This window comes from Patella vulgata, chromosome 6, assembly GCF_932274485.2.
Source record: "Patella vulgata chromosome 6, xgPatVulg1.2, whole genome shotgun sequence".
Lineage (NCBI taxonomy): Eukaryota > Metazoa > Mollusca > Gastropoda > Patellidae > Patella > Patella vulgata.
The window spans coordinates 64192202-64210369 of record NC_065884.2 but is presented as its reverse complement, the minus strand read 5'-3'; positions in this window follow the sequence as shown (position 1 = coordinate 64210369).

Here is an 18168-nt window from a genome sequence, read left to right as displayed (position 1 = left end):
GAAGCTCATTTGCATACGGAAAAAAATCTGGACTTAATAAATAATTTAATCTACAAGGACAACATCAGTAGAAGTGACAGAGATTAATCTGTTATACAATAAGTGACCATACAATATTATAATTCCTGAATTATGTTCCTCGATTTTACGAAAAATCATGTTTTTAGTCCCTTTTGATATTTGCGCATTTCAGACCAAAAATACCGCTTGTTTTTAGCCTGTTCTCTATCCATCTCTTGCAAAATGTGGGTGTATCCTGCCTGGCAACCGCTGGTTTCCGTATGCAAATGAGCTTCGTCGTAGATCCCATATAAGGTATATGTTCTAATATGCTAAGTTCTATTATGCATTTGTCTATTATGCAAAATGCAGAACGGAGAAGTGTAATATCTGCAAAATAACTATTGTACTGTATTTTGTATTATTGAAAAGTGTATTCTGTATTTTAACACTGTGACAATGGTATTGTGAAGCAATGGATATTGCAAATTGTAAAACTCAAATACGTATTTTGAACTGCTGACATATGCATTTTACACCGTTAACATTGGAATAATTTGTGGCAGCGTTATCCTTCCATATTACTTAACTCATTACTGCAATTTCATTATCATTTGTGTGAAAGACTTGATAATTTGGCAGGTATATAGTCACGTATATCCAGACATTTACACAGTGTTAATTGGTAACTTGTGGCCAACCCCACATGAAAACTGAAACTTTTATTTTCTCAATAAAAAAGTATCACCCACCCAGCTTCAGATGGTTGCATCTGGGGAGTGTTAGCGGTTTGGGCGTGGCTGGGGACGTTGACTCATCTTAAAACAATCCATTTTGGGACTGACAGTGGGATAAAATCAAGAAGAACCCCGCAAGACTTCCCCGGCAACCTTACACCTTTTCACCTACATAATCTTTAAGTGGCATTTAGCGACCGGTAAACACATTAACAGAACACAGTTTTATGGGATACAATCACTAGTTTTATTCTAAAAGTATCCTCTTATCGTTATCAATTCCTGAAGAACGCCAAATTGAATTATGTTAATCATGTCATTTTGCCTTGGCCGATTTTGAGTATGATTTTGTCTGACATATTTATCATCTAACCAAACTGCATTGGTTTCTTTTGCAATTTGTTTAGGACCCGTAAAACGTTATACCAAGAAAAAAATAAAACGTTTTGTTAAGTAGAGCTATATCAAAGTCGTATCCCTATACAGGGCTTTGGGCTATATAGATAAAGTTGCAACAACTGTGAAGCCAGAAATTTCAGATGACGTCATGAAAAAAATATGACCTAAGTGTACAAAGTGTACTCACTCTCTATTTATATGCCCCATATATTGCTATGTCGCAGTTGACTGTCTCGACAGACAGGGGCGTGAATAGATGTGTCATAGATATCCGCGAAGAAGATTCTATAGGAGATAAATCATACATTTTTAAAACATTCTATACTATTCAAAAAAAGTAGGGGATATTTGATTTTGGGGGCATAATACTAAAATATGCAAATGACTACGAAAAAAGTCACTATAGAACCTAACAGAAGAAACATTTCCAGTTACAGGTGACGCCCAAACGCACCAATAGCTACCGCATGGAATGCAGGTGATGCTTGGGATCATCATGGGGGTCCAACCCAAGATTTGCACGACTCTGACTTTGAATGTTACAGTCATTGTGACATTGAATTCCAGGATGGAAACATCAGTTTAATTGTTTTATTGACCAGAAAACAAATTTTGATATGCGTCGGCTTACCCAAAATGAAAGGTTACGTGCCCTTGGCATGCTACAGATCGGCACAACACAGGCGGTTGTGGCGCGGACGATGAATGTTTCTCAGTCTGTCATAAGCAGGCTATGGTCCAGATACCGTGATACACAATCTGTACAGGACAGACCACGCTCAGGTCGACCAAGGGCGACAACTTAAGCCCAGGATCGATTTATCCGTACCTTGGCCTTGAGAAATCGTGTCATCACAGCAAATCAGATCAGCGCTCGTCTTCAAACAGACACTGGTGTGAGAGTGAGTGGCCAGACGATTCGGAATCGACTGCATAGGGGTCACCTTCGCGCCCGACGTCCTCGCGTGATCCCTTGTTTGAGAGATCATCACATTCAGGCAAGACGTCGTTGGTGTAGGGATCGTCAACACTGGGATAATCGACGCTGGAGCAATGTGATGTTTTCAGATGAGTCAAGGTTCACTGTTGATTTTTTGGACAGACGTAGGAGGGTGTGGCGTCGTCGAAACGAGCGCTTCCAAGACGTTAACGCCATCAGACATGATCGATTTGGGGGTGGTTCTGTTATGGTGTGGGGAGGCATCACTGTTGCTGGAAGAACGGCTTTACATGTTGTTGCAGGGCGTGTTACAGGCCAGTACTACCGGGACAACATCTTGGCAGTCCATGTTGGGCCGTTCGCACGACGTCATGGCCGCCGTTTCATCTTCCAGGATGACAACGCAGGATGTCACAGGGCCAGGATCGTTACAGGTTACCTCCAACAACAGAACATCACCACATTACCTTGGCCAGCACTGAGTCCCGACCTCTCCCCCATCGAGCATGTCTGGGACATGCTTGGACAGAGGTTACGTCAACGTCAACAACGTCCTGCCAATGTCCAAGAACTTGCTGCTGCGTTGCAATAGGAATGGGACAATCTGGACCAAAATGACCTTAGACGTCTCATTAGATGTATGCCACGTCGGATCAATGCTTGTTTGGCAAACAGAGGAGGATTTACCCGTTACTGACTTGGTTGTGATGCTGTGGTAACTTTGCTGTTTGACCCCGGGTATCATTTTACCCTTATAATGGTCAGTCTGTGCCTTACTTAGTCTAACGATCATTTGGAATAAATCGATGAATGTGAACTTCATTTCATTTTGTCATTTGTTTCTTCCTCAGTTTCATTAGGTGACTTTAATAACACTTAAAAATCAAATATCCCCTACTTTTTTTGAATAGTATATTATTAGTATTATACAACAAAAAGAACCCAATTCATAAGAAAATAAAATAAAAGATACACCAGATAAAAGCGCAATTGAATATATTTAACTTTTAAAAATCAAATTTTTCATGCAAACAAATTGAAAACAAACAAAATTAGAATCGCCTCAAGCATGTTCATCACAAAATATTTATCGGCTTTTTTTTAATCTATAAAACCTACATTCCTACAAAATGTTTTGTTTAGTCAAGCAAAACAAGAAATTGTTAACTATGCCGGGATGGGGGGGGGGGGTACATTCATGTGAACAACATCTACGGGTTGTTAACAGTATGTACCTAGAATATCCTACACCAATTCTATTGCATCTAGATGTTTAAAGCGCATTAACAATATATTCATTTAAGAGCAACTATGTCATTTCGGGATTAACATATCGTAAAATTCATATTCATTTGACGATCCACCTCCTATTTACAAAACTCTGGTTTATCCCAACTACGGCGTAAACATGATTTAGAGACAGGGTACATCATATTTTAGAGACTACAGGGTAGATCATGGTTTAGGGGCTCTATCTGAACTACAAGGTACATCGAACTACATGGTATATCATGGTTTAGAGACTCTATCCGAACAACCGGGTACATGATTGTTTAGAGGGACTCTATCCGAACTACAGGATACATCCAATCTAATTAAAATAAAGATCTATATTTCGTTTCGTTTTTTTATACTTTCGATGGCCTACACTACATGTAGATCTAACAAGTTATTGCGGGAATCCACGTTCTATGACGTCAGGTACCAAGCAAGCGACATTTGACCCGATTACGTCAGTCATTCGATTAACCAATTAGCGACCGCCATGTATTTTTTATCTACTTTTGCTATCTACAGTTCCGCGCTAAAAAGGTCAAACGCTCGATTCGACAGACCATTTGATTGGCTGACCCCTCATTTCAAGCAGAACACGAGTTAAATAACAACGGTTCCAGATCTAAGTGTAGCAAAGACAACTAAAATCGAAATTTTGAACTATAAAAACGAAACGAAATTGGATCTGTGTTTTAATCAGATTGGGATACATCATGGTTTAGAGACTCAGTCTGAACTACGAGGTGCATCATGGTTTAGGGACTCTATTTGAACTACAGGGTACATCATGGTTTAGATATCCTAGACCCTCGGTCTGTCCCTGGTAGCATCAAGGCCGATAGTAATTACCATGGGTTCAATTCTGTCTGATATTCATTTCACGACAGGCTCTTGTGATTACCACATCAGTACAGTTTTACACAAGCAAGAAACACTAGTTCCCACGCACGCTAATGGGGGTCCGGTGGGGTTCTCTCATTGCTTTTATAAAACTGATCGTAAAAATGTTTTCTGTAATTTGTCCTGGGCCCTTATTCACGAAAACTTAAACTAAGATACAATCGAAATTTTAAAAAATACTGCAATTCGATTGGCTGACCAGTAAAATCAATTTGCATATATCCAATGAAGTTGCAGTATTTCTTAAAATTTCGGTTGTAACTTAGTTTAAGTTTTCGTGAATAAGGGCCCTGATGTTTCTAGCTTACGCACAAATTTGATGTGTGACAATCCTATCTGAAATTAAGTTTTGAACCCAATATTGAATTCAGTAACCCTAAAAACCCTATAACAAATAATGTCCACAAGGACAGGCATCGCCATTTTGGTTTCTACTTTGATTGTCGTTTCATATTTACACCACCTGAACTATTCATACTTATTGTTTTTTAAATAGAACCCAGTAACCACCAAAACCCATATATACGACATATCACAAGCCATACCCAAAGGAAAAAATGACGATTAATTAAAATACCACTATTTTGGATTTCATTTTGCCAATCTGGTTAAAACACAGATCCTATTTCGTTTCGTTTTAAAGTTCAAAATTTCGTTTTACTTGTCTTTACTACACTAGGATCTGGAAGCGTTGTTATTTAACTCGTGTTCTGAATGATGTTAGGGATAAGCCAATGAAACAGTCTGTTACGGCGAACTTTAGGCGTGTTTTGCACGGAACTGTGGGTAATCCACTAGTAACATCAATGCTGATTGGTTAATCAAATGTCTGACGTCATAGGGTCAAAAGGCCATCGAGAGTATAAAAAAACGAAACGAAATATAATCTGTATTTTAATCAGGTTGTCATTTTGCCGACCATTTTGAATTTCTACCATCAAGAATTCCCGAAATTTAATTTTGAGATCAGAGTTGAACCGGATAACCCCAAAACACATATATAAGATATATTGCAAAATTCGTGCAATTTTGGATTAAATTTTGCCGACCGTGTTTAATTTCTGTCATCATGGATTCAGATCAGTATTGAATCCGGCGACATCAAATAGCGTGTAAATGACATGTTACAAAAAATGACGATTAAATTAACAACCGCCGATTTGTGTTCCTGTGGATTTTCGAAATCTAACTTAAACTTCAGACATCGAAAACCATATAAAACATAGCAAAAGTCATATCTTAAGAGATTATCGCTGCCCTTTTATTACCAAATTTATGGGGTTTTTTTTGGGGGGGGGGGGGGAATGATATTAATTACCAGATTTGAAAGAAATGCCTACCACCAAATGAAAAATACATTTTTTAAATTAATGTTTGTCAAATTCAATTTTCGGCTCATTTCGTTTGCATAACCACTCGTGTGTTTAAAGATTGAAAAAGATATTATTTATCCTCCCACCACTGAAAGACGCCGATTACGAGATATCATTCTCCAATAATTCCCGAAGAACGCCGTTTAGAATTATGTTAATTACGTGATTTTGCCATGGCCGAATTCGGCAGATGATGATTTTATCATTGAACCAAACTGCATTGGTTTCTTTGGCAATTTGTTTGGGATAAATTGTAGCCCGTAAAACGTTTTGTTAAGTAAAGCTATATGACGCCATGACGTCATAGTTTTTATGGCGTCATAGTTGGGACCCAAAAATGGCGCCTGTAAATGAGTTGTCGTAACTTTTCCTATACAGGGCTTTGGCTAGACTGGACAACCTGCTTTAAATGACGCCAGGCCAGGCAAGTCAGAAAAGGAGTGACGTAGGAGCGAGTCTGACGTATTAGAGCAGGTTATCCAGTCTAGGCTTTGGCGTCAGAATGGATATGACGTCACATTGATAAAACGTGAAATGGATATAACTTCAAAGTTGATATAACGTCAAAATTGACACATCATCAAAAGAACGGCCATGGGGAGAAGAATCTAGAGTAAAAGACGCACATTGTGCTTGATAACGATACGAGAATACTTGTCGAAACTTCTTGCTTTTAGAATACAACTAGTGATTGTATCCCATAAAAACTGTGTTGTGTTATTGTCACATACAAGTGTAATATTAAAACCAGGCTTATTATCTGGATATTTATCTACTCTTTCTTTAACCTTTTTGGATCAATTAAGGCCCAAAGCTACTGTCTTTGTTTGATCCATGAGATACCAATGGTCTTTAAGGCCATTAAAGGAACACAATTTTTATACGCCCACATTTTCATGTGGCCGTATATTGTCGTCGCCCCTTGCCGTCCGTTCGCCCGTCCGCAACTGTTTGTGGACACTCTACAGGTCACAATTCTTTATTTCTTATCCGATTTTGACGAAACTGGAACTATAGGTTTATCTCCAAAAGAGCTCGGTTGCTTTCGATATTGGCATGTATCGGATCGAAACTTCATGGATTATGGCCCCTGATTTTACGAAAAATCACGTTTTTAGCTAGTGGACCCTATTGAGGTCACAATTTTAAACCGATTTTGATGAAACTTGAAATGCATGTTTATAACCCAAAGATCTTGGTTCCTTGCGATATTTGCGCATATCGGATCGTAACTTCCTGAATTATGGCCCCTGATTGTACGAAAAATCGCCTTTTTATACGCCCACATTTTCATGTGGACGTATATTGTCGTCGCCCCTGTCCGTCCATCCTACCGCAATTGTTTGTGGACACTCTACAGGTCACAATTTTTATCCGATTTCAACGAAACTTGAAATATAGGTTTATCTCCCTAAGATCTCGGCATGTATCGGACCGTAACTTCATGGTTTATGGCCCCTGATTGTACGAAAAATCGCGTTTTAAGCCTGTGGTCCATCTAGAGGTCACAATTATTATCTGATTTATAAAACTGTTCGAATATATCACCGTTACACCGTAATGTTGGTCGAGTTCGAAAACTGCCAGACAAAATGGCCGCCCCCTACGCAAATAGTGCAAACATCTGGTATATCAATGTTGTGGACCCGCTAGAGGTCACAATTGTCTTCTGATTTTGATGAAACTTGAAATGCATGTTTATAACCCACAGATCGTGGTTGCTTTCGATATTTGCGCATATCAAATCATAATTTCCTGAATTATGGCCCCTGATTGTACGAAAAATCACGTTTTTAGCTTGTGGTCCCTCTAGAGGTCAAAATTTTTATCTCTTGCAAAATGTGGGCGTAACCTGCTTGGCAGCCGCTGGTTATGAAAACAATCACAGAGGTATTAGATGACTACTGGGTAACCTTTATAAGTTCAAGTATGCCTTCTACAGGTGACGTCAAACCGCAAGGCGCTGTTCATTGGCTCTATGGCGCGTGCACTGTTTAACTGACACTTTACTCATTTTATAAACACATTTACACTAAATAGGAAATATTTTTATCTAGATATATTTCAATCAACTTTATCTATTTTTCTATTACTTCGAAGAAAAATGTTTTAGAATTTAATTTGCTCAAGGAAAACAGTTAATAATCTGGCCCCAAGTTCACAAAGCATTCTCAGTCTTCACTATTTGTGATAAAATTACCTATGTCAATACAAACTGTTATGACGTTGACAATTATTGTGGGTTTGAACCTATTTGTACTTGCGTAAGAAGTTTTTTTACTGTATCAATTGTAGCGTTAAACGCAGTTTAACCTTACGACATTTGTAGCTATGTGGTTCTATATAAGCACGACGTTTCGACTAGTGTCCTCTTATTGGGGATCACGTGGCTTAGTGGGTAAGACGCTGGCTCGCTAGCCTGGAGGTTGTGTGTTCGATCCCTGCATTGGCCGAGAAAGTTCATCCCGATTTTCCGGCGTGGATTCCCCTTGTCAGTGATGCAGGACACTGAAGTTGCAGTATTTCTTAAAATTTCGGTTGTAACTTAGTTTAAGTTTTCGTGAATAAGGGCCCTGATGTTTCTAGCTTACGCACAAATTTGATGTGTGACAATCCTATCTGAAATTAAGTTTTGAACCCAATATTGAATTCAGTAACCCTAAAACCCCTATTACAAATAATGTCCACAAGGACAGGCATCGCCATTTTGGTTTCTACTTTGATTGTCGTTTCATATTTACACCACCTGAACTATTCATACTTATTGTTTTTTTAAATAGAACCCAGTAACCACCAAAACCCATATATACGACATATCACAAGCCATACCCAAAGGAAAAAATGACGATTAATTAAAATACCACTATTTTGGATTTCATTTTGCCAATCTGGTTAAAACACAGATCCTATTTCGTTTAGTTTTAAAGTTCAAAATTTCGTTTTACTTGTCTTTACTACACTAGGATCTGGAAGCGTTGTTATTTTACTCGTGTTCTGAATGGTGTTAGGGATAAGCCAATGAAACAGTCTGTTACGGCGAACTTTAGGCGTGTTTTGCACGGAACTGTGGGTAATCCACTAGTAACATCAATGCTGATTGGTTAATCAAATGTCTGACGTCATAGGGTCAAAAGGCCATCGAAAGTATAAAAAAACGAAACGAAATATAATCTGTATTTTAATCAGGTTGTCATTTTGCCGACCATTTTGAATTTCTACCGTCAAGAATTCCCGAAATTTAATTTTGAGATCAGAGTTGAACCGGATAACCCCAAAACACATATACTATTCAAAAAAAGTAGGGGATATTTGATTTTTAAGTGTTATTAAAGTCACCTAATGAAACTGAGGAAGAAACAAATGACAAAATGAAATGAAGTTCACATTCATCGATTTATTCCAAATGATCGTTAGACTAAGTAAGGCACAGACTGACCATTATAAGGGTAAAATGATACCCGGGGTCAAACAGCAAAGTTACCACAGCATCACAACCAAGTCAGTAACGGGTAAATCCTCCTCTGTTTGCCAAACAAGCATTGATCCGACGTGGCATACTCCCAATGAGACGTCTAAGGTCATTTTGGTCCAGATTGTCCCATTCCTGTTGCAACGCAGCAGCAAGTTCTTGGACATTGGCAGGACGTTGTTGACGTCGACGTAACCTCTGTCCAAGCATGTCCCAGACATGCTCGATGGGGGAGAGGTCGGGACTCAGTGCTGGCCAAGGTAATGTGGTGATGTTCTGTTGTTGGAGGTAACCTGTAACGATCCTGGCCCTGTGACATCTTGCGTTGTCATCCTGGAAGATGAAACGGCGGCCATGACGTCGTGCGAACGGCACAACATGGACTGCCAGATGTTGTCCCGGTAGTACTGGCCTGTAACACGCCCTGCAACAACATGTAAAGCCGTTCTTCCAGCAACAGTGATGCCTCCCCACACCATAACAGAACCACCCCCAAATCGATCATGTCTGATGACGTTAACGTCTTGGAAGCGCTCGTTTCGAAGACGCCACACCCTCCTACGTCTGTCCAAAAAATCAACAGTGAACCTTGACTCATCTGAAAACATCACATTGCTCCAGCGTCGATTATCCCAGTGTTGACGATCCCTACACCAACGACGTCTTGCCTGAATGTGATGATCTCTCAAACAAGGGATCACGCGAGGACGTCGGGCGCGAAGGTGACCCCTATGCAGTCGATTCCGAATCGTCTGGCCACTCACTGTCACACCAGTGTCTGTTTGAAGACGAGCGCTGATCTGATTTGCTGTGATGACACGATTTCTCAAGGCCAAGGTACGGATAAATCGATCCTGGGCTTGAGTTGTCGCCCTTGGTCGACCTGAGCGTGGTCTGTCCTGTACAGATTGTGTATCACGGTATCTGGACCATAGCCTGCTTATGACAGACTGAGAAACATTCATCGTCCGCGCCACAACCGCCTGTGTTGTGCCGATCTGTAGCATGCCAAGGGCACGTAACCTTTCATTTTGGGTAAGCCGACGCATATCAAAATTTGTTTTCTGGTCACTAAAACAATTAAACTGATGTTTCCACCCTGGAATTCAATGCCACAATGACTGTAACATTCAAAGTCAGAGTCGTGCAAATCTTGGGTTGGACCCCCATGATGATCCCAAGCATCACCTGCATTCCATGCGGTAGCTATTGGTGCGTTTGGGCGTCACATGTAACTGGAAATGTTTCTTCTGTTAGGTTCTATAGTGACTTTTTTCGTAGACATTTGCATATTTTAGTATTATGCCCCCAAAATCAAATATCCCCTACTTTTTTTGAATAGTATATATAAGATATATTGCAAAATTCGTGCAATTTTGGATTAAATTTTGCCGACCGTGTTTAATTTCTGTCATCATGGATTCAGATCAGTATTGAATCCGGCGACATCAAATAGCGTGTAAATGACATGTTACAAAAAATGACGATTAAATTAACATCCGCCGATTTGTGTTCCTGTGGATTTTCGAAATCTAACTTAAAATTCAGACATCGAAAACCATATAAAACATAGCAAAAGTCATATCTTAAGAGATTATCGCTGCCCTTTTATTACCAAATTTATGGGTTTTTTTTTGGGGGGGGGGGGAGAATGATATTAATTACCAGATTTGGCAGCCATTTTGAAAGAAATGCCTAACACCAAATGAAAAATACATTTTTTAAATTAATGTTTGTCAAATTCAATTTTCGGCTCATTTCGTTTGCATAACCACTCGTGTGTTTAAAGATTGAAAAAGATATTATTTATCCTCCCACCACTGAAAGACGCCGATTACGAGATATCATTCTCCAATAATTCCCGAAGAACGCCGTTTAGAATTATGTTAATTACGTGATTTTGCCATGGCCGAATTCGGCAGATGATGATTTTATCATTGAACCAAACTGCATTGGTTTCTTTTGCAATTTGTTTGGGATAAATTGTAGCCCGTAAAACATTTTGTTAAGTAAAGCTATATGACGCCATGACGTCATAGTTTTTATGGCGTCATAGTTGGGACCCAAAAATGGCGCCTGTAAATGAGTTGTCGTAACTTTTCCTATACAGGAATTTGGCTAGACTGGACAACCTGCTTTAAATGACGCCAGGCTTGTTCCCACGTCACTGCGCTATTCTGACTTTAATATATGCAAGTCAGAAAAGGAGTGACGTAGGAGCGAGTCTGACGTATTAGAGCAGGTTATCCAGTCTAGGCTTTGTCGTCAGAATGGATATGACGTCACATTGATAAAACGTGAAATGGATATAACTTCAAAGTTGATATAACGTCAAAATTGATACATCATCAAAAGAACGGCCATGGGGAGAAGAATCCAATGTAAAAGACGCACATTGTGCCTGATAACGATACGAGAATACTTGTCGAAACTTCTTGCTTTTAGAATACAACTAGTGATTGTATCCCATAAAAACTGTGTTGTGTTATTGTCACATACAAGTGTAATATTAAAACCAGGCTTATTATCTGGATATTTATCTACTCTTTCTTTAACCTTTTTGGATCAATTAAGGCCCAAAGCTACTGTCTTTGTTTGATCCATGAGATACCAATGGTCTTTAAGGCCATTAAAGGAACACAATTTTTATACGCCCACATTTTCTTGTGGCCGTATATTGTCGTCGCCCCTTGCCGTCCGTTCGCCCGTCCACAATTGTTTGTGGACACTCTACAGGTCACAATTCTTTATTTCTTATCCGATTTTGACGAAACTGGAACTATAGGTTTATCTCCAAAAGAGCTCGGTTGCTTTCGATATTGGCATGTATCGGATCGAAACTTCATGGATTATGGCCCCTGATTTTACGAAAAATCACGTTTTTAGCTAGTGGACCCTAATGAGGTCACAATTTTAAACCGATTTTGATGAAACTTGAAATGCATGTTTATAACCCAAAGATCTTGGTTCCTTGCGATATTTGCGCATATCGGATCGTAACTTCCTGAATTATGGCCCCTGATTGTACGAAAAATCGCCTTTTTATACGCCCACATTTCCATGTGGACGTATATTGTCGTCGCCCCTGTCCGTCCATCCTACCGCAATTGTTTGTGGACACTCTACAGGTCACAATTTTTATCTGATTTCAACGAAACTTGAAATATAGGTTTATCTCCCTAAGATCTCGGCATGTATCGGACCGTAACTTCATGGTTTATGGCCCCTGATTGTACGAAAAATCGCGTTTTAAGCCTGTGGTTCATCTAGAGGTCACAATTATTATCTGATTTATAAAACTGTTCGAATATATCACCGTTACACCGTAATGTTGGTCGAGTTCGAAAACTGCCAGACAAAATGGCCTCCCCCTACGCAAATAGTGCAAACATCTGGTATATCAATGTTGTGGACCCGCTAGAGGTCACAATTGTCTTCTGATTTTGATGAAACTTGAAATGCATGTTTATAACCCACAGATCGTGGTTGCTTTCGATATTTGCGCATATCAAATCATAATTTCCTGAATTATGGCCCCTGATTGTACGAAAAATCACGTTTTTAGCTTGTGGTCCCTCTAGAGGTCAAAATTTTTATCTCTTGCAAAATGTGGGCGTAACCTGCTTGGCAGCCGCTGGTTATGGGAAACAATCACAGAGGTATTAGATGACTACTGGGTAACCTTTATAAGTTCAAGTATGCCTTCTACAGGTGACGTCAAACCGCAAGGCGCTGTTCATTGGGTCTATGGCGCGTGCACTGTTTAACTGACACTTTACTCATTTTATAAACACATTTACACTAAATAGGAAATATTTTTATCTAGATATATTTCAATCAACTTTATCTATTTTTCTATTACTTCAAAGAAAAATGTTTTAGAGTTTAATTTGCTCAAGGAAAACAGTTAATAATCTGGCCCCAAGTTCACAAAGCATTCTCAGTCTTCACTATTTGTGATAAAATTACCTATGTCAATACAAACTGTTATGACGTTGACAATTATTGTGCGTTTGAACCTATTTGTACTTGCGTAAGAAGTTTTTTTACTGTATCAATTGTAGCGTTAAACGCAGTTTAACGGTACGACATTTGTAGCTATGTGGTTCTATATAAGCACGACGTTTCGACTAGTGTCCTCTTATTGGGGATCACGTGGCTTAGTGGGTAAGGCGCTGGCTCGCTAGCCTGGAGGTCGTGTGTTCGATCTCTGCATTGGCCGAGAAAGTTCATCCCGATTTTCCGGCGTGGTTTCCCCTTGTCAGTGATGCAGGACGGAGGGCCTGACAAGGACAACTGTCTAGTCGTTCGGATGGGACGTAAAACCGAGGTCCCGAGTACATATTGACGTGCACGTAAAAGATCCCTTGGCAGTTGGAATTCGAGTAGGCCGTAGCGCCGCTGCCCGGGCAAAAATTCCCTCATAGTACACTGTATGGCGTATGCCCGTCTTCATTAGCCCATTTTAGGAGCAGAGCAGTAGGAGGTTAAACCCCGTTTCATTGCATTTCATTTCATTTCTTATCGTTATCAGGCACAATGTGCGTCTTTAACTACATAATGTACATATGAATTTTAGCTAATGGGTGTTTTTAAAAGTTGACCCAATGTACGTGTGAAAAAATGAGTTAAACTCTTATTTAATTTAATTGGTTGATAAAATCGAAATTGGACATTATTTTGGTTAACTGAAAAAGAAAACAACCAAATTTTATTACTCTTACATAGATTAGAAAACGGAAACGGATGGTGTAAAATTTAGGAGATCAACACTTTCTGTTTGATTTTTGAATGGTCACTTTGACATTAATTTAGGTACATTTGTTCTCAAAACTTCCATTAAATATAATAGTCATTTAGTTTATGATTAAATGTGATGGGCGTTTACATTACGATTAAAGAGATAGTATACATGTTTAGATGTATGTGATATAAGAGATTGTTTACAATCTTTGCTGGAATTTATCAGTAAAAATGAACTGAAAATATGTTCTTTTGAATTTTGAACCCAAAATAGCAATGGCCCCCGGTGTGCCAACATCAAAAGAGAAATGTAATGAGAGAAATGTAAAATGTTGACACGCCAAAAAAAGCATTTTCCCACAAAACATTTGTTATTTAACACTTAACATTTGATTTTTTACATTTAACTCTTGCCTTAGAGGTATTTTGACTTTATCTTCATCGATATTAAGACTTTGTGCATTGTATTTTTTACATATAATCAATGGAAACGAAATTGTCGCAGAGTATTTAATATTGGCAGCGATACCCTTCCATAGATATCAAAGTGTACTTGTTCTATTGTTTCATTTAGCCTATGAATTTCTTGTTTCACTTGACTAAACAAAACATTTTGTAGAAATGTAGGCTTTTATAGATTGAACAAAAAGCTGATAAATGTTGAGGTGTGTGGAACATGCTCGAGGCGATTTGTAACAAACCTCAGACACGATATATATTTGATACTAGTTGAGTATCAGAACAACATGATTATTTCATTGGAAATGTGGCGCAAATTCTCAAATGAGTCGGACAAATTCTAAACCAACTGCGTCTCCTTCACTGGGCTCCTTCAATGTCTGTCTACCCTTGGAATAACATGTACATTATTTGTATCTGTTAAATTTGTGCGGTTTATATATTAGATTAATATTATTATTTACACATTGTCGGGGAGTGATAACGCCTTTACAGTTTCAATCTGTTTATCTTTCAAAACAAGGTTAGATACTCCTAAATTTGTCTTCGCAAACAAAACCGCTTCTGTGAAATTATCTTTTATGGGCGCCGCCATATTGAATAATTAGTGGACTATTTCGTGATTCCGCTCTGACCAGTTTGACATCTTTCATGCACACAACGGCTAAATAATCATATTTAATTTCATTCAATATGAAAATAGAAGAGAAATAAATACTTCTAAAAATTTCTAAAAGCATACTCAGTGTTTTCGTTTAAAATCGTCATGTAGGAATTAAAATGTCGGCTAATTAGCTTAGGGCCTGTTCTCAGGCGGAGCTAGCTGTAGACAGGCAGCCTAAGTTTAGGATGGCTTCACATTTGTCGCAACTTTATCTATATACGGCTTTGTCTGACGCTACAGTTTAACGACCACTCGACACAAACCAGGTCATTTCGGGACAAACACACGGTTCAATTTTATTTCAGTAATTTACATGCACGTAGGGGTCTTTAGCAGTGGGAGGAGACCGGAGGACCCGGAGAAAACCCACGAGGTATAAATGAAATGGGATTGGCGGCTTTGTGTAAACCGTGTTACCGTGTGCACAGTTCTAATCTACAAACCTGTTTGTTCATCCCTAGAAGCATAATTATCATCCTTTCGATTCTGTAAAAGTTTTGTTTTTGAATAAAGAACTTCTGCTCCCACGTAACCAAGGAAGCCAACTCCAAGTAATGCCACTGCGATAAATAGTCTAATTCTCAGGCACATGAAAACACCACAGATGAAAGTAGTAGCAAAACCCAACGCCTTTGATGTATAATAGTTTGCAAATGCGGAATCGATCTTTTCTTCAAATAAAATACTTATCAAAGCTGAAAATAAATAAATAAATAAATATATAGAAATTAAAAAAATTTCCGATCAACAGTACATTTTAATGTTATAAGTTTATTAACCAGGCCGCTAAAATTGATGAGAAGGATGATATCGGTGCGGATTAATGAGCTCTCAATATTAACATTTTTTTCCTTCTGCAAATTAAACTCTAAAACTTTTTTTTTGAAGTAGATAAATAAATAAAGGTGTTTGAAGTATAGCTGGATAAAATATTTCCCACACACGCCACGTGGCCTATAAATGTACCAGAGGCTCAATATTTTGGGAAGCTACACGTTAACATACACATAAAAGAACAGTTGGAATTCGACTAAGAGTAGATTGAAATTCCTCACTTCAAGGAGTATACCCGTATTGATTACACAGATCATCTTTAAAATCCACGAAAGGAACTGGGCCCTGTTTCTCAAAATCTTAACTAAAGATAAAATCCAAATTTTAACAGATACTTCAATTTTGATTGGCTAAGCACTAAAATCAATCTGATATTATCCCATCAAATTACTAAAATTTGGATTTAATCTTAGATAAAATTTCGTGAAACAGGCCCCAGGCTCAATACTTACAGTTAAACTGAGCCTGATAAATGGCCCCGGAAAGAGCTCCAATGTTTGGAATTATAAAAAATTGGTACAGTTGTCCATTTGGTTTCCAAAAATACAAGACTAATAACATTGTCATATCTACACACATCGCCACAACAAATAGAAAATGTCTCCCTGTATACTTGGCTAGATGTCCTATCAGTATGGCAAAGATGGCCGTACTTCCGCCGTAGCACGCCATTATAAAACCGACCATTGAAACACCTAACGAGCAGCTGATATACGCCTGAAAAGAAAACCCCAAATGTTTTTAAAATGCAACAGCAACACTGAGCTCTGCATAATAGGCCTATTTCAAAAACAAAATTGGATTGCATAGACGTTGTCCCACCAGTATACTTGAAATAACATGTCAGATTATAAACCATTTCAGCTCTTTATATTTATCTAAATCAAATATGCTTAGCCCATTTAAATCTACATGCAGGCGTTAGGATGGAATACCACACCTAACCATTTAGCAAAATAAGCACGCGCTTAGGGCATCATGGTAATGGGGGCACCACAGAATGTCTGCTTTGTTAAGATGCCCGATCTAAAATATTTAATTTAAGACCTTTCAATCAGTTTTCATTGTTTTTGCTTTTCATACGGTTATCTGTTTGTCGCAAGTAAAAATGACTTATATAAAACATATGGTTTATTATAGTTTATATTTTGAATTACATATATACGCCAAAATCTTTTAAGTGCTTAGGGCCTCTGTGGGTCTTAATCCAGCCCTGTCTATAAGTGACATGCTTAATGTAATTTGAATGTAAAGTTCTAATGTTATAGTAACTTAAAGAATTATCTGTGAGAAAGGTCTACATAGCCTACCTTAGTATATTCTGTCAATAGCAATCCTTGATTCATGGCCTGGGAAACAAATAAAGGAATCAGAAGCGTCATCTTTTTATCCGCCAAAGTTGTGCAACAAGAAACGATAGATTTCGACAGAGTTTGTTCATTAGATTTTCGAGGTTTTTTTAGTTTGGTAACAGAAAAACTGTCAAACAAAGTCCAAAAATACCACAAAGCAAAAAGATCCCCAACAAAATATACACTACGTTTTTATCAGGTTGTTCGATAATGGTGGCGTTTGCTGCTACTGGACAATCCTCAGCACCACAAATTCTGGTTACATTTTTCGCAGTATCGGCATTTGAACTCTGATGTAATACTAATGACGAGATTAAATTTCCAGTGACATGGCTTGATTCCAAACACATAAAAAATATTCCATTTAGCTTGCTTAAAGCAGAATGCATGCCTTCATTCTTTAGACGAGAATATGCATCGCTATTCGCTGCTAAATATAGCCCCTGTGACGTCCATATGGGCCCGGTACCCCCCCCCCCCCTAACAATAAGGACGAGGGAATCAAAGTCCCCCAAGTTGGATAAAAATTGCTTGCTACATACAGCGTGTGAACGACCCAGCCAATAACCAAAGAACGTTTGGCGCCAAGACTCTTGATATACGACGAGGCCGAAATTCCTGACACGACAAAAGTGCAATACAGACACGCGAGGGAAATAATACCCAATCCGGCTTCTTGATTCAAGCTGCTTTGAAGACCCTGTATGGCCAGATACGATGTATAAATAGCCATGAAGGAAAGCGAAATTACTAAAGTATTCCTTAAAGGGCGTCCTGGAAGTCCGTTCTCCTCGTCATCCATGGTAAATTATATTAAATTTTAAAAACGACTGATCCTGGTTTAGCACAGAAACAGAGACACTCCATTAATTTCCGTTCAAATTATAAACTTTCTGTATTATGGATCTTCTGATTATGAATACTGATATGAAACGAGATATGAATACTGTTTAAACCATACCAATAAAATAAATACTGTTTACACCACACAACAAAAAATACTGTTAACACCATATTATATAT